The sequence below is a fragment of the Peromyscus californicus genome, unplaced genomic scaffold (assembly GCF_007827085.1).
Source record: "Peromyscus californicus insignis strain IS unplaced genomic scaffold, ASM782708v3 Scaffold_23__1_contigs__length_62951481, whole genome shotgun sequence".
Classification (NCBI taxonomy): Eukaryota; Metazoa; Chordata; class Mammalia; order Rodentia; family Cricetidae; genus Peromyscus; species Peromyscus californicus.
The window spans coordinates 54667422-54686630 of NW_026294534.1; positions in this window are offsets into that span (position 1 = coordinate 54667422).

Here is a 19209-nt window from a genome sequence, read left to right on the forward strand (position 1 = left end):
TGAAGTCTGTTTTGTTATATATTAAAATGACTACACCAGCTTGCTTCTTAGGTCCATTTGCTTGAAATACGTTTTTCTAATCCTTTATCTTAGGTGATGTCTATCCTTGATGTTAAGGTATGTTTCTTGGAAGCAGCAGCAGGATGAATCCTGTTTTTGCATCCATTCTGTTGCTCTTTATCCTTTTATTGGGGAATTAAGTCCATTGATATTGAGAGACATCAATGACCAATGATTGTTGATTTCTGTTATTTTATTGTTGTTGTTGTTGTTGTGTGTATGTGTGTGTATGCTTCCCTTCTATTGATTCTACTGGTGTATTTATTTTCTGTGTTCTCATGGGTGTGGTTAACCTCCTTAGGTTGGAGTTTTCTTTCTAGCACCTTTTGTAGGGATGGATTTGAAAACAGATATTTAAAATGACTTTGTCATGGAATATCTTGTTTTCTCCATCTATAGTGATTGAAAGTTTTGTTGTGTATAGTGTTCTGGGCTGGCATCTGTGGTCTCTTAGAGTCTGCAACACATCTGCCCAGGCCCTTTTGACTTTTAGAATCTCTATTGAGAAATCAGGTGTAATTCTAACAAGTCTGCCTTTATATTGTTACTTGGACTTTTTCCTTTGCAACTTTTATTCTTTGTCTCATTCTTTGTTCTGTATGTATAGAGTTTTGATTATTATGTGTCAAGGGGACTTTCATCAATCTATTTGGTGTTTTGTATCCTCCTTGTAACTTTATAGGCATGTCTTTCCTTGTGTTAGAAAAATTTTTCTTCTATGATTTTGTTGAAAATATTTTCTGGGCCTTTGAGCTGAGATTCTTCTCTTTCCTCTATTCCCATTATTCTTAGGTTTGGTTTTTTCATAGTGTCCCAGATTTTGTGAATGTTTTGCGTCAGGAAATTTTTAGATTTAGTATCTATTTAGATCTATTTAGTATCAATGTATCTATTTCTTCTATCGTGTCTTCAGTGCCGGAGATTCTTTCTTTCATCTCTTTGCACTGTGTTGATGAAGCCTGCCTCTATAGTTCCTGTTCACATTCCTAAATTTTTCGTTTCTAGAATTCCCTTTTTTGTGTTTTCTTTATTACTTCTATTTCCATTTTTAGGCGTTGAACAGTTTTATTCATTTCCTTCAACTGTTTGTGTTGTCTTGGCTTTCTTTAAGGTATTTATTCATTTCTTCCTCAAGGACCTCTATCAATTAGAGTTGGTTTTAAGAATTTTTTTCTTGTTTTTTTTTTTCAGCTCTATGTTGAAATATTCAGGGCCTGCTATGGTAGGATAGCTGAGCTCTAGTGGAGATATATCATCCTGGCTGTTATTGATTGTTTTTTTATGCTGGCATCTACACATCTGGATTTGGGATGCTTACAGGTCTAGGTGTTGATTTATGGGTTTATTTTTGTTGAATGGGTGTTTTGCTCCATGGTTTATGTTTTCTTTCTTGATTTTCAGAGATTGTTATGGTTGTGGGTTTCCTGTTTTCCTGGCCTGCTCAGCTGATGTTCATAGGGAATGCCTACTGGTACTGGAAGCTGAGTTACTGGGATGAGTAGGGGAAAGGGAGGCTGGAGGAGAAGGTCTCTGTGATCTGTTAGGGATGGTATCAGAGAGAAAGGGAGACAGTACTGCTACAGTACTGGGGATGAGACAGGAAAAACTGAATCTCAGGAGCAGTAGGAGAGCTGTGGGTCTGCCTTCAACCTACTTGTCTTGAGAGGAGCAGCCCTTGGATTAGTAGGGCAACAAACTACTCCCAAGGGTAGAAAGCATGCCCAGCCGTAGATGGCCTACAGAAAATGAACTCAATGGCAGTCTGGAGGTTCCATGTCTCATGTCATGTCAGGGCTTTTCCTTCTTTAAAAAAAATTCTATACAATTTAAAATTTTGTATTATATAAAAATATATTAATATATTCATATTTTAAATCAATATGCATTTATATATGTATTAAACATATATTTCATAGATATAAAAAGTACATTTTTTTTGAAAAAAATTCTCTCATTAAAAATTTTTAAATTATATATATATATATATATACATAATATATTACATATATATATTTCCTTCTCCGCTTTTACCACACAGGTTCTTTCTGTATGTATTATAGCTTCCAATTTAGTGTTTTTAAGGGATCCCTGAATGTGCAAACCAGTGGGTATCTGTATCTATATCTGTTTCTTGTCTCTTTTCTTGGGCTCTTTTCCTTCTGTTTGTTTTGTCCTGTTCTGGTGTGTTTGCTTTTGTTTTACTTTATTTTACTTTATTATTATCCCTTAGAATCCTGTTTGTTTTCTAATGAGAGACAGAACCAGAAAGAGGGTGGATCTAGATGAGGGGGAGGTGTGGAGGAAGGGGGAGGTGTGGAGGGAGGGGGAGGTGTGGAGGGAGGGGGAGGTGTGGAGGGAGGGGGAGGTGTGGAGGGAGGGGGAGGTGTGGAGGGATGAGAAGCCATTAATTAGGATATATCATGTGCGAAAGCAATTTCTTTCCCTTTCTTTCTTTTTCCCTTCCTTCCTTTCTTTTCTTTTCTTTTTCTCTTTTCTTTTGGCTTTTTGAGACAGTGTTTCTCTGTGCAGCCTGTCTGGAAACTCACTTTGTCACTCTGTAGATCAAGATCACCTCAAACTCAGAGATCTGCCTGCCTCTCTCTGCCACCTGAGTTCTGGAATTAAAGGTGTGTATCACCACTGTCTGACAATAAATGTTTTCAATAAAAGGAAATAAGTGTATTCATAAAAAAAAGAAAGGAAGGAAGAAGGAAAGAAAGTGCACCATTGGATGCTGTCCGATGTGCTCGTCCTCAATATGTTATGGGAAGTATTGTCACATGTTTGAAGGATCAGCATCTCCTCCTGTCATTGCCATGTGTGATGTTGTGTATGTATTCACGAGCTCCCCTTTGCCTTCTGAAAGTTGATTCTGCAATTTCTTCATCCAATAAAATATTTTATTGGTTTTTGATGGAAACAAACAAACACAAATACAAAAACAAAAACACTTTGCAGATCAGAGCATAAGTACAAAGACCCTTGGTTCTGATGTTCAGCCAAGAGTATCTAATTTGTTACAGGTGGCACCAAGCCTCCTCTTCCAACTCAGGTCCTGTCCCTGTGTGGTTTGGACACACTCCATGGAGAGACCAGTCACAAGAAGTTGAGCTGTTGAGTGGTACACGTTTAGTTCCTTGTCAGAACTGGTAGTCTGAAAAATAAATTCTTCTCTCAGAACTGAGAAACTCTGGGCAATAAACCTATATGCATATAAACATGCCTGATGAAATACATTCATCTAAAACAATCACTACACATCCACATATAATCTTTTATAGTTTCTTTGACATAAAGTTAGTAAGGATGACCTTCAGTGAACCCAATAGGCACTGCAACATATATTATAAAATATGCATCTTGACCATTTTTAGGGATGTAGCATATGACATGGTACCTTAAAGGAGACATCACATCCTTAGAGGAGAAGCAGAATTCCAGCACATAAGACTAACCAGCTTTGTGCACTCAACTGTCTTGCCTCTGTGTGTATCTATCCCTGAGGCCTCCGAAGTCAACATGTGGAAAATAAGATGCCTTACTCTTCCCTCTGAAGCTCTTCCTGCTTTGACTAGCCTTCTTTGAGGATTGTCACTGTCCAAACCTGAAAGTCACATTCAACTTCCGTTTTCTTTAGTTTCTGTTTATGGGGTTTGGTGAAATCTGCTGTCACCACCCGATTTCACAGCCTCCCCCCCCTTGCCATTGGCCTTGGACCTGTCTCTTGCATCTGAGTCATATCAAATGCCGCCTAGTGAATCTCTCTGCCCATGGATTTTTATTCATCATACCCCCTCTGCACCAGCACATTGGTGACTTTTACTCTATGCATAATTGATTGTGCTTTTCTCTTACACAAAAGTTCTCAGACGAGTCTCCACGTAGCACTAATGACTTACAGGAGGGCACCATCCTCTGGTGTTGGTATTCAGTCACCTGTGTTTGGTTCCTTGTTTTCAGAGGCAAGGTCTTTACATACAGACCATTCTCAAATTCTTGGGCTCAAGCAATCTTCATCCTCTGCCTTCCAAGTAGCTGGGATGACAAATTTTGATTTTGAACCAGGACTCTAGTTTTGAAATATGTTTCTCAGTATCTGTTTTCTTTGTTGTTGTTGTTATAGTTTGCTTTTGTTTTTATTTTTGCAGGATAACACAACACATACAATTTCTTAACAGGGCCTTCTATTCACATTTCTGGTCTTTGAATCTATTGTTACCTCTGCTTTGAATATTCTCTCCCAATTTGCTATGCTCCATGTAGTCCCCAAAACTCCACTACACCCAAATGAGCTGTGCTGTGGCCCACCAAAGTTAGGAGAGGGTTAATCTCTTGCACCTGTGACTGTGACACTATTTGGAATCAACGTTTGTGGATATAATTAAGGTAATGGTCTTGAAATGAGGTGTCACCTGTATTCTGGTAAGCCTTCTATATAATGGTTGGTGGACTTGCAAGACACAGAAAAGGAGAAGACACCGTGAGACACAAAAGAGAGAATGATGTGAAGGAGACAGACATTGGTGTTGCCAGAAGCCAAGCATTGCCCAGAGTCAGCAAAAGCTGGAAGAAGCTGGGTAGGATCCATCATGGAGACTTCTGGGGAAGTGTGATATGCCAATGCCTTGCCTTTGGGTTTATGACCTTAAGAACTGTGATAGATTTCTGTATTTTTTTTTTCAAGACAGGGTTTCTCTGTGTAGCTTTGTGCCTTTCCTGGAACTCACTTTATAGACCAGGCTGGCCTCGAACTCACAGAGATCTGCCTGCCTCTACCTCCCGAGTGCTGGGCTTAAAGGCGTGTGCCACCATCACCCAGCTGATTTCTGTATTTTTTTAAGCCCCCTAATCTTTGTTAATGTGTTATTTAGGAAGGGAGAGTCACATTATGGCTGCACTTATGGATGGATGCTGCTTTCAGACAGACTTACAGTAGACATTTATTAACCAACTGATTCTTGGCTAGATAACTAACCTTTTTATGCCTCACTTTAAAAAGAGGTAATAATAGTATTTCCCTTCTGGGATTATAACGAGGACTAAACAAAACAATGTCCACATAACAGCAGCTTGATGAATGAATACTGGTATTATTGTTCCTCTTAGGCAACACAGAATACCAACAATAAACTAAAGGAATGAAGGTTTTATTCAGGTTCACTGTTCGAGGGTGCAGTTCATTATGTCAGCGAAGTCAAGGCAGCAGAAAAATGAGGCAGATGGCTACATTACATGCACTGTCAGGAAGGGGGAAAAAGAGAGAGAGAGGTGGGGGGGAGGCTTATATTTAGCTCTGTAGCCTTTTGTTCAGGTCAGGATCCTAGCCCATTGGGTGGTGCTAATGCTTAGCAACAGAGTGAATTTTCCTCTTTAGCTAAAGTGCTCTGGCAATACCCTCATAGACACACCCAGAGTTATGTTTCCATGGTGACTCTGAATCTTATCAAGTTAACAATCAGTTTAGTTATTATACTCCTAAAGTGATTATAATTCCTTAATTTGTTGTTTACAAAGCTTCTCCCAGCTACCTATAAGCTCATTAAAGGTAGAACGATGTCTTAGTCCTTCTCATCTACCCAATATACAGACAGAGCTATGCTATGGTAGGCGTTCAATAATGAATGAATCGAATCTTCCATAAGGAAATAGTTTCAAGGACAGAGCAGCACAGTGCACTGTGAGAGGGTGATAAGCTGCTTATCGGATAGTTTTCTGTGATGCTGATGGAATGTGACAGGACTCATGGGTCAGAACTTAGAGAAAACTCTTGCAATTTACTCACAGAAGACATAACAGCCGACCGATCCATCTGAATTTATTAATTTTGCAGTCCAGTTTCTGTTGCTCTAACACAACACCAGAGGTTGGGTAGTTTATGAAGTTTATTTGGCTCACCATTCTATGAGCTGAGTAGTCTGAAGGCATTTGTTTACTACATGGTAAGGGGCTTATTTTTGCATTGTAAAGTGGAGGAAGCCATTGTCTGCCAAGACAGAGCAAGTGTGCTCCCTATCTTACATGGCCACTAATGCCATCATGCAGTTTGCACACCCATGACCTTAGCTAGTGTAAATTATCTCTCAAAGGCCACATCCCCAAATGACACTAGTATATGAGTTTAAAGACGAAGTTCCCAACGTGTGACTATTAGGGGAAACATTTAAACCATAGGAATTATTGAACTCTTTGTTTTCAATTTTAAAACCATAGAATTAATATGTGGACTTATATGCTTGCTCATGACCGAATAGCTGCTTTTAGCAATCTGTACTGAGATTCCCAGCTCCATCTTCCAAACACGTTAGTCTCTGTCTTGTTTGATAGTATATGTTTCTGCTATTGCACTTAGAGCACAGAAGAGTCTATATCTCCTAACAGTCTACATTATATACTTTGTGGATGAGGTCAGTGTATTATCTATTTCAGTGCCTGGAAGGTGCTGAATCACATTAGAGCTAATGAGTCTTTATTGAATAAACCAGTGAATAATTTCTTCAGCAACTAGAACCCTATTGTTTGCAGATGGGAAAAGAAGCTCCAGAGACAACTAGTCATCATTATTTATTTGAGAATTTGGGGTCAGAACACATCACTTCTAGTGCCACATTTCATGCTTACTCCACAAAACTGAAGGGCAAATACATTTTCGAGAGTAATGAGTCAATATCTGACATCAATTCTAATCCTCAAATAATGTGCCATCTGCACCGGAGTTAATCATTCACCGAGTCCTATGAGTCCATCGAAACGTAGGACACAGAGGAATTCCGGGGGCTGCATTGCTTTGCATGGACTCAACTGGTCTCTTCCCACGAGGTTGCCTTCCCACTTAAGTCATAATTCATGTGTTGAGCTTCCTCAATTTGGGCTGCATAGAATGCCAAACATTTTTTTTTATCATAGGCTGCATAATGCAACCAATTCATAAGTGGCGCTGGGTATTATACTCTGTTCCACGAGGCTGGTCCCACAGAGGGGCGATTCTGTTCCAACACTTTGATGGAAGCTAATTATGTTAGCTTTCTGAAACCTTTTTCTCACCGTGGCAAAGAACGGCTGTCAGGACACTGCCAGGTGGACCGCTCTTTTCCTCCACTCAGACACCGTCAAGAACTTTATTTACCACCAAGATGGAAAGTGTCTTTCTTCCTGCCTTAGGGCTTCTACATATAATTTTGACAGCCTTTACTTTATCAAAGATAGTGTGTCAGTTTAAAAACTGGAGCCTTCCTTACTCTGGCTGAATATCAAATTTTAGATACAGAAGGATCTCCTTAGTGCCGAATTTAAAAGGGAATTTAAGGCACATTAGGGAAGATGCATGCTTTTGAAAGGCCATTAGTTTTATAATGATCACCATGACATTTTTTTTCTGCAAGATCTCTCAAGGCTGAATTTTCACCAGACACCACTATTATTTTAAGACGTTAGGCTAGGCACATACACACATGTGCAAGCTGTGGCCACATGTGGGAGGTCAGGCATATACACATGTGTAGCTGGAGTTTTCCTGCCTGGCCCACAGTCAGGACAAACTCTCTCACCTGCCAGTCCCACAGCCGCTTAAACCCGACCAAGTAAACACAGAGACTTATATTGGTTACAAACTGTATGGCCATGGCAGGCTTCTTGCTAACTGTTCTTACAGCTTAAATTAATCCATTTCCATAAATCTATACCTTGCCACATGGCTCGTGGCTTACCGGCATCTTCACATGCTGTTTCTCATCATGGCGGCTGGCAGTGTCTCTCTGACTCAGCCTTCCACTTCCCAGCTTTATTCTCCTCCTTGTCCCGCCTACACTTCCTGCCTAGCCAATGGCCAATCAGTGTTTTAATTATTGACTAATCAGCAACACATTTGACATACAGAACATCCCACAGCACACATGTGTATGCTGTGATCGCTGGAAGTGGGTGGATAATTGGATGCAAATACTTCAGAGGGATGAGGGAGTTGGTAAGAACGCACAGAGGCCAGCAGCTCAGAGGCTGATGAATCTGATTGGCTGACAGAGCCAACGTCACTAGGGTGTGACGGGTCCTTTTGGAACAGCAGCGGACCTGTCCTCACAGAACAGAGCATTCCATGTCTCCGAGCCTGGCTTTTCTCTTACTTTTCTTGAAGTAAAGCAGGGGTGCTATGCCTTGACTGTACAGTAGAAAGATCTGTGAAGATAAAGAAGAAATTCTGATGTTTGGGCTCCATCCTAGCCCAATTAAATCAGAATGCCTAGGGAGGTGGCCAGACATTGGGACTTTCAAAAGTTCCCGGCGCCGTTCTATAGTAGTTTAAAGTCATATCAAATCTGGGTTTAACCTGCAGCCACATTAGGGAGCTGACTTAGTTCCCAGAAAGGCATTCACAATGCAGAAGTATGACCTTGTTCAGTCAACAGGCTGCTCAAATGGTTATAAATGGTTTTCCTTTGCTTCAGGGCCCTCCCTGGTCACCATTGCAGACTCCCTCCCCTAGGCATAGTTTTCAGACAGCTGCAAAAATGCCAACCTACCTCAAAGGTTAAAGCAAAGTAAGACCAGTGTGAACAGATGAGCGAGGTACTATACACCTCAAGCAACCTTTAGCCCAAACTGCCTAAGGACCCAGTCGTGACTGGAGAGAGATGAAAGTCACAGCAGGAAACCCCAGGCAGATGAAGTTGTCCTCCGTTCCTACACTTATTTCAGGCTGGTCTTGTCACCAGGGTTAATCTTACATGTGTCCCATGGCACTGCAGTGATGTCTCTGCTTAATTGGTTGTACCTTCCCTGCAATTTTGAACTCAAAACTCGCAATGCTTTCTAAGCCAGTTAGTACGGTAATCAAGTCTCACTGTGATTAAATCAAGCCCTTTGACCAGGACGGCTGGTCCAGCGTACTCCATGAACATCGACCCTAGGGGCCAGTGTCCATCACTCAGGCCTGTGGTGTCAGTGAGCTGAAAGGAGAAATGTCTGGGTTCTTCCTTCCTAGTTAAGATTCATCACTTGTGGTGCGCTGGGTAGACCGAGAGCATCTGTAGCAAAACCTCTATTTGTTCCAGTCGGTTCCTTCGTTCCCTACTGGGCCATCTTGTAAATTGGCAGTTATGAGTAATGACAAAGGGACCCTCTCAAGGTTGGCAGGTGTGATAGGTAAGTGGCATGCCGACATATCACCTGCAGTAAAACAATCTCTCAGCCTCTCAGCTGTGCCCCTGAGATGGAAAAGAAAAAAAAAAAGCATAAAACAGAACAAAAAATCCTTACATTATCAGCTCTCTGATGCATCTGGAAATCTCACTTTTTCATTGGGAGTCTTGAGCCATAGTTTGTTTCAATCCCTTGACGGCCTCTATATTCCTGGTTTGTGACATGTATGAGTTATTTAAAAGGCTAGATTATTTTTTGGACCTCACTCTTGCAGGTTAAGTCACTACTGGTAAAATATTATCTACCATGTTGGAAAGGGTCGCTGAGGAACAAGCAGGCCCAGGACAGGCGAATGTTTCAAGGTTGCTTCAAAATATGGCCACCGAATTTAACACCTCAGAGCTAGATCTACTGGTTCATCATGTAGGAATGAAACCCAACAGTTTTCGAGAGTCATACTTAAAAAAAAGATTCCTGTGTGTGTTGTTTGTATATGTATGCGTGTGTGTCGAGGTGTGTGTTTCTGTGTGCGTGTGTACAGAGACACCTGGATGTCTCCCTCTGTCTCTCTCACCATTATTTTCCTTAGGCTGACTGGCCAAAGAGCTCCAGGGTGTTTCCTGTCTCCACTGTTAGGGTCACAGGCTCATGCCGTAACTCTGTGTGAATGCTGGTGTTCTAAACTCAGGTCACCTCAAGCACTCTTACACAATGAGCCCTCTCCCCAGGCCCAAGAGCCATACTTCTAAATCAACTCTATTTATTCAAATGGGCATCTATCTAATTTCAGTAAGCTTGTAGTTTATTTGTGTTTATTTTACTTTGCTCCATTTTGCATGGCATCAACGATAAATTGCATGCATTTAAATTTGCCTTTTACACAGTCCACTTCCTATACATCAAGTACTAAAACTGATTTTCTAAGTTATTTGAAAATAAACTTATTCGATGAGGGCCACTGTGAGCATTATAATTCAAGCTCCTTTGTTTTCTCTTTTGAGTGGCTCGGTTTTGTATTCAGTTACTATTTCTGGCACTAGATTCAAGAATAAACTCTCCTTGACAACTTCAGAAAAGGAAATTTAATTTTCTATATCCTAGGATAATAATAGTTTTCTGAAATAATATGGATTAAAAGTCAAGGTTCAGAATTCTTGACCTATTATTGAAGAGTTATTAAACATTATTACATCTATAAAATTGCTCAAGACTCTTAATCTGGTGATTATTCACCTGCCAGACAGTGAAGAAGTCACACTTTGGAAACATTGAGATTTATCATCTTAATAGGAATTTGAATATTTAAAAAAGGAGAATGTCTATAATCTCAGGATTCTTTGGCCATTGCTAGAATGTTATTCATTTGAAAATTTACATAAAGAGCAATTAGCAAAATATACCTAATGAATGATGCCCTTACTTCACAGCCGGAATTCCCTTTTTGTCTTCTTATGAATCCTTTTATATCAGGCCATCCTATGGAATGATGGCCAGGGATTTATTTCTTTCAAAATGGGAAAGACTCAACTCTCTCCCAGCTTGTGTCTCTCTCTATGCCTCACATTGTGCGATGCCAGCCATCTCTATTGCATTGTTTGAAAAAGATTTATTGGCCTGTACGTATGTGCAGTGCCCTGGGAGGCCAGAAGAGGGCATCAGATCCTCTGGAACTGGAGGTATGGACCATTGTTAGCCACCATGTGGGTGTGGGAATTGCACCTGGTTCCCTAAAAAAAGCAGCAAGTGTTCTTAACTACAGAGCCACCTCTTCAGCCTCCTGTTGTTTTACTTCAAATCAAAATACTTGACTTTGATGGTCTTCCTCCTGTCCTTAGTCCATTCCGAGCCTTTGGGATGACAAGAGAGTAGAAGAATCATGTCAAAGTTAAGGGATAGACATCTATTTCCCTCACAACAAAGAACCTAGAAGTTCTTAGAAAAGTTACTGTATTTCTTTATATTATTTCAACACCAGTGTGTCATCATACTTTCTTCTCATTCTGCTTTCTTCTTACATGTATCATTACGTGCATTGCCCTCCATATTTCCTATAACCCTTAAGATCTCTTTCTCTCATGATCCCTTTCTAGTTTCAAGACCTACAAGCATGCACATATAACCACAACCACACACATAAAAAAGCACAATTTTAACTTTAGATCTCAGGGGACACACATGCAGCATTTGTCTGAGTCTAGCTATTCTGCCTCACACAATGATTTCCAGTTGTATCCATTTTCTTTCATTTTTCTGTACGCCTTCATAAAATTTCATTCTGTATAGGTATCATACTTTCTTTGCCAGTTCGTCTGCAGATAGATGTATCAGCTGGTCCCATTTCTTGTGCAACTATCTCTGTGGTGTTCTGACATAGAGTTCTTTGAGTGTATAGCTGGTTGCATGGCAGTTCTACTTTCAGATTTTGAGGAGCTTCCATGCTGGTTTCTATAGTGATGGACCAAGTCTACAATGTCACCTGCAGTGAGTAAGGATCTCTCTTTCCCTCTGCCCTCAACATTTGCAGCCTTGATAATAGCTGTTCTGACTGGGGTCAGAGGAAATCTCCAAACAGTTTTAATCTGCCCTTTCCTTATAACTAAGTAAGTACATTGAACCCCCTTTCAAGTGTTAATTGGCCATTTGTGTTTCTTCTTTTGAGAACCACCTATTAGTCCATTAGCCCATTTATTGACTGGGTATTTTGGATTTTTGTTATTTAGTTTTTGCAGTTCTCGATACATGCTGGATATTAATCTCTTGTCTGTTGCAAAGTTAGAAAAAATGTTTTCCCTGTTATGGAGGCGACTTTTCACTCTTCTGATTGTTTCCTTTGCTGTGCAGTGACTTTTTAATTTCCTATAAGCTCATTTGTCAGCTCTTGGGATTATTCCCTATGGGATTGGAAGCCTTTAGAAAATACCACTGTCTTGAAAAAATATTTTTCCTGAGCAGTTCAAAGTTTTTAGGTTAAGGCCTTTAGTCCATTTTGAGTTGATTTTTGGGTAAGGTTAGAGATGTGGGTCTGTTTCCATTATCCTACATGTGGGTATCTGCTTTCCCTGCACCATTTGTAAAAGAGGCTTTTACAATAAGATAAGACAATAATTAAAATATAGTCACATAACATCCCCCTTCCCTTTCCTCCCTCCAACCCCTCGCATATGTCTCTAGCCTCTTCCACGTCCACCTCCTCAAATTCACAGCCTCAAAGAGGCTGTCTTTTCTCCAGTGTGTATTTTGACAACTTTTTCAATAATTAAGTGTCTGTAATTGTGTGGGTTTGTTTCTGGGTCTTCCATTCTATCTCACTTGGGCAGTATGTTTTCTTATGTACCAGTACCATGCTGTTTTTACTACCATGCCTCTGTAATTTCATTTAAGACCTGATGTTATGATACTTCTAGACATCACTCTGTCAAGGATTGTTTTGCTGTTTGAGGTCGTATGTATTTGCACATACATTTTAGGATTTTTTTCTAGTTCTTTGAAGAATATCATTGGAGTTCTTATGAGGACCAAGCTTGCAGTTTGCTTTTAGTAACATGGTAAATTTCAAAATATTAATCTTTGATGATGGAAGGTGTTTCTACTTTCCAGTGTTTCTTTTTCCAAATTCTTTCTTCAGGTTTAAAATGTCTCATTGTGAAAGTCTTTCTTCTCTTTGGTTAGGTTTATTCTTCCTAGGTATTTTATTTTTCTGAAGCTGAGGTGAATAGAATTTCCTCTGTAATTGATTTCTGTGCAAGTCAGTCATTGGTGTATAGAAAAGCTACTGGTTTCTGCACATTGATTTTGTATTCCGTGACTTTGCAAAAAGTGTCAGTCAGCTCTAAGACTTTTCTGGTGGGGTGTTTCATGTAGTATAGGATCCTGTTGCTGCAAGTAGTGATCATTTGCTTCTTTTCCCACTTTATCTCTGTTATTTCACTTATCTTCTTGCTACAGCTAAGACTTTGAGTACTGTATTGAATAAGAGTGGAGAGACTTGGTACCTTTGTCTTATTTCAGAATTTGGAGAACATACTGTCATTTGCTATAATGTTCACTATGGGATTGCGGTATACAACATTTATTACATTGAGGTATGTTCCTTTGACACTTGGTTTTCAGGGATTTTTGTCATGAAGGGATGGTGATGTCAATACCAGTAAGCAGACCTGTCAAGGGGAATGTATCTCTGACAGTGCAGACCTTTCTTTTAAAGACTGAGTCAATACACTGTCTGCATTTGGTTTAGATTGTGGCGGTGACTGGAACATCAGTCCAGGTTGATGGTAGATGTGCGTGCCAGATAGTCGGGGTCAAGATTCAGGACACCAAAACCCAGCATGACCAGGAAGAAAAGGCATCAGTGAAACTTGCAGTGGTATTCAGGTGGCCACGGTGGCCGCATGACCTTTGGATACCAAAATGGCCTTAGGTTTCAATCTAGAACCCGGTTTTCTGCACTGCCGTTGATGGTAATAGGAGTCATGGGCTTCAACACAGTCCTGGGCTGTGGTAGGGGCATGGACCCTGACATGGCCCTTGGTTGCAGCCCCCACCTGGATATCTCCATGGCCCCGGGTGACAGTGCTGTCCAATTCAGTCTGTATGGCCTCCAGGTCAGCACGATCCTGGGTAATAGGAGCCACTGACTGTAGTTGTTTGCTTTTGCTCTTTGGTCCTTTTTTTTTTTTTTTTTTTTTTTTTTTTTTTGCTTTGTTTTTCGAGACAGTTTCTCTGTGTAGTTTTGGTGCCTGTCCTGGATCTCGCTCTGTAGACCAGGCTGGCCTCGAACTCACAGAGATCCGCCTGGCTCTGTCTCCCGAGTGCTGGAATTAAAGGCATGTGCCAGGACCACCCAGCTCTTTGGTGTTTTGAGGGGCCTGCCATCCAGCTCCCAAATAAATCACACACGGAAGCTTATTCCTAGTTATAAATGCCTAGCTTTAGCTTGGCTTGTTTCTTGCCAGCTTTTCTTGATTTTAAATTATCCCTGTCTACCTTTTACCTCTGGGTTTTTTCCTTTTCTTCTGTAAGTATTACTTTCACTCTTACTCTGTGGCTGGTTGTGTGGCTGGGTGGCTGGCCCCTGATGTCCTCCTCTCCTTGTTCTCTTACTCTTTCTCCTCCCAGATTTCTCCATCTATTTATTCTCTCTGACTTATAGCCTCCCTGTCCTTTCTTATGTCTTGCTATTGGCCATTCAGCTCTTTATTAGACCATCAGTTTATTTAGACAGGCACAGTAACACAGCTTCACAGAGTTAAACAAGTGTAACATAAAAGAATGCGAAACATCCTTGCATCATTAAACAAATGTTCCACAGCATAAACAAATGTAACAAATCTTAAAATAATATTCTACAATAACTGACATGGTTGCAGACCCTGGCTACAGCAGGACCATGGACTCAGACATGGTCCTTGGAAGCAGCCTAGGTAGGAAATGTCACCATGGCCCCTGGTAGCAGTGCAGGCCACTCAGGGTGACTTTCTGGCCCTACCACGACCCCAGGTGAGGTTGGGAATCCACATGACCTCTGATGGTAATGGGCACCATGGATATTAGCACAGACCCTGGCCTCAGTAGAGCCACTGACCCAGACATAGCTCCTTAATGCAGCTCGGGTCTAGTTGACACCATGGTCTCTGGTGACAGGGCAGGCTCCCAGATCATTAAGACCCAAGCCATGGCACATCCCTCAGTTGCCCCTGTGGTCACAGGTGGTCACCCAGAACCCAGGCATCCCTGTGGTCCTTGGTGGTGACATGGGTCATAGACATCATCACAGACCCTGTCTGCTATAGGAACACGGACCCAGACATGGTCCTTGGAAGCAACCCATGCCCGGATGTCACCATGGCCCTCTTCAGATCTCTCTATCTCTTGCTCTCTCCATAGGGCACAAACCTCTCTCTGCCTCTCTTTCCCAGACCCCACCGTATAATGGTGTCTGACTACCTGGTACAGCAAGGGCGTGTGCATGCCCATCTCCAGCTGCTCAGTTTTATGGCACCGAACAGCAGTGGTGTCTTTCTTAATGGACAGTGGCTATTTTCCCTCCTTCCTGAAAACAGCTTCTCTTGTCTTTTAGGGAGTTGCGTTTTTTTCTACTTAACCATTATCATTTAATTTTTTACAGTTTTACACACACACACACACACACACACACACACACACACACACACACACACCGCATACTGATCAGTGTCATCTTCCACTCTTGTTTCTCCCTCCCACCCCATCTCCTCACTCACTTCTCCACAAATCTCCTTCTAGCATCCACCTCTGTCTATTTTGTGACCCATCCTGTTAGCTGCAGCTGTTCATTTGATAATAGGTTTGGAGCTATCTTTTGAAACCTGGTGGGCTCAGCAGTGGGTACACAACAAGACCATGACGCCCCCCCCCCCACTTCTAGAATCTATCAATAGCTGTTAGTTCAGCAATAAGAGGTTGGAACCCAGGAGCCCCTCCCTCATCCAGTCTTAGAACTCATTATTGTATTCCATCTTGGTCACGGAGGTGAACATATACCACAGGCTGGCTTAGTGGATCAAAGTAGGATGTGCCAACGTCGGCACCTCTAAACATTATTAGGGGTCTGAGTTGCAGTGACAGTGAGAAAGAAGTCTTTGGCCTCCTACAGAGATAACTAACCCCGTTTCAGAGAACCAGTTGATTGACAGGGCATCAGTGACCGGAGAGTACTGGAAACCAGAAGTGGGGGCAGGAAAGCTTACAGGCTGGTGAAACTATGGCTTCCTATTCTAATTCCCCGGCACCTTCACAGTTGTCAATGGATTCCATCTGCAGAGGGACTATTGCTGCCGCCGAATGATTTGTATCTGTGTCGTGGTAACTGGGGACTTCAGAGTGTTTAATCCTTACTAGAACATGTTCAGGTGAATACATATGAAAGAGTTAAAAATACACCATTCTGGCATTAACTTTCTAAGTAAATGCCACTTGAAAAACAGCACTTGCAACTTGATTGCGTTGACCTTTGTGCTATTTGATGAAGCAAAAGCTGAAGTGAGCACATGGAAGCAAAAGCCTGTTGCTACAAGGGAAGGCAGCAACCTTATCTTTGAAGAGGAGAAGCTGAGACGTAGATAATACTGTCCAGGCTTTATTATAGTAACTTCTCTTCGAAGCTCCGCACTGTAGTCACATTGACAGAGTTCACTGGTCCTTGTCTAATTAGGCATACCAGGAACTGACTTTCACTGCTTCTTCCAGTCTCCGTTTCTTTTAAAAATATCTTTATGAATTATTTGAAACTATTATACAGTGTATGTATTTTGATCCTATTCACTCTCTCAACTTCTCTCTCTCTCTCTCTCTCTCTCTCTCTCTCTCTCTCTCTCTCTCTCTCTCTCTCTCTTTCTCTCTCTCTCACAGACACAGACACACTCTCTCTCTCTCTCTCTCTCTCTCTCTCTCTCTCTCTCTCTCTCACACACACACACACACACACACACACACACACACACACCCCGTTTCTACTCACCCAACTCCATATCCTCTTTGGTATTTTTAAACCTGTGAAGTTCAGTGTATGCCGCCCACATACTCTTCAGTGTGGTTATCCCCTGGATAATGGTGGACCTCTTGGGGGACACACCCTGAAAGAAAACCACCTTCCCCACTTCCAACAGATATTAATTGCCATTGGTTCCCCGGTGAAGGGTGGAATTCTGTGCCCATTCACCCTCTCCATGCTGTGATTTGGTCTCGCCTGCACATGCTGTCACACCTACTGTGGGGTCATCTGCACAGCCTCCCTGTTGTGTCTGGAGAATCCTCTTTCCTTGGAGTCATCCACAGCCTCTGGCTCTTGCAATCTTTTTGCCCCCGTGTCTTTAAGGATCCATGAGCCTTGTGATGAAGGGCAGTGATACAGGTCTCTCATTTAGGACTGAGCATTCTGCAGTCTCCTATTGGATTTCCATTTCTTTAGGATGGCTTCTGTGTCCTGTAAACTTGTACTAGGCTCCTCCCATTAGTGTCTCTTTGTCAGTTTAATCCATGGACTCAGATTGTTGGAGCCCATTGTGGTTTCCTAGTGGCTTTATACAGCAGGACTGCATAAGAGGATGTTTGGGCCATGGACCTGGGTACCAGGTGTTTGGAAGGATCTACACTTGGCTGTATCTAACAAGGGGGCGGTCCTTTGCCCCTCCCCTTGGCATTGTTATAAAAAGCCATTTTGAATAAAGTTCTGGGCTGGTGGGTTTTGACCCAGGCCCTCCCAAGGCTATCCTGTCTTTCCTCTCATTGTCTAGGTATCTCTAATATTCCTCCCTTCTCCCTTCTCAAGAGTACCTTGGTTGGAAAAGTCCAGAGGAGACCCGAGAGGATGGTCACAATTTTTTCCCACTCCTGTATATATTACTTTGAAAAGGGACATAATTACTTTGTAATTGACATAATTCCAATCAAACAATTTCCTATCATCAGCTTGACACCATACTTTAAATGGTTAGCCTGATAGGCTTCCTTGTATATTGATGTGATCTCACTACAGGCCCTTGGTACTCCATGGTGGCCAGAGACATCCCTGGACAAGATGTCTCTGGCATAGTGTAGGGATTTTTTTTTTTTAATTTCTTCTCCCAAGATAGTTTAAATCAAAATCATAAACAATGTTAAAGAAGAGACTTTGGAAGGTTAGGGATGTGTCTAAATGGGTCAAGTGCTTGCTGCTGCACAAGTGTGAAGACATGAGTTCAGTTCCCCAGCACCCAAGTAAAAACCAGGTACAGTGGTGCATGTTTATAACCCTGGTGCTGGGGGGGCTGAGGCAGCAGGATGGTGGGGGCTTGTTGGCTAGCTGCTATTGTCAAAACAATGATCTTCAGATTTAGTAAGAGGTCCTATTTCAAACAGTAAGGCAGAGTGCAATTGAAAAACAAAATACGTGATGTCAATATCTGGTGTCCATACCCCCAAACACATATCACATATATCTATCTAACACACACAGACACATACAGACACACACACACACACACACACACACACACACACACACACACACACACACACTTGTGGGGTGTGGTGGTATGTGCCTTTAATCTCAGCACTCTGGATGCAGAGGCAGGCAGATACCTATGGATCTGAGGCCATCATGGTCTACATTGTGATTTTTAGGCCATCCAGGGCTAAGTAGTAGTGAGACCGTGTCTCAGAAGAAGGAGGAGGAGGAGGAGAAAAGAGAGGAGGAAGGAGAGGAAGAGGAGGAAGGGGAGGAGGAGGAGGAAGGGGGAGGAATTGTATCAATTTAAATTTGTCAAAGCCAGGTACAGTTGTTCAGAGATGTGGTATCCACGGTATATATTTAAAACAAACCAACAAACAAAAAACCAACTAAACAAACACCCCTTCAATGGTCACCTGTTAGCTTTGTCATCTTGACACAGACTAGAGTTACCTGGGCAGAGGAAACTTCAACGGAACTATTTCCTCTGTCATATTGGTCTGTGGGGCCGTGTCTGTGGGGGTAGTTTACTGATGAATGACTGAAGTGGGAGGGCCCATCCCTCTATAGGCAGTGCTACCCCTGGACGGGTGGTCCTGGGTTACATGAGAAATCAAGCTAAGCAAGCCTCGGAGAGCTAGACAATAAGCAGAACTCCTCCATGATCTCTGTTTCTATTTCTGCCTCCAGGTTCCTGCCTTGAGTTCCCCTCCTGACTTCCTTCAGATTTGGTCTATTAACCAAAATATAAGAGTAAACACACCCTCTCCTCTCCAAGTTGCCTTTGGTCGGCGTTTTATCACAGCAACACAGAAGCTAAGTAGGACAGCTTACTGTCATTCAAATTAGCACACTCAAGATAAAGACGTTTTTGATGAATTATTTCCCTTAAAAATAAAGTATGTTTATCCCATAAAACAAATTTTAACGAAATATTTTAAGGTAATCTATTTGTAAATATAAGACTAGACTGTTTACCATTGATTAATGAATTAGACGATAAATGGAAGCGAAGGACAATGCGGACAGCTTAGTCTTCACTATTCCTG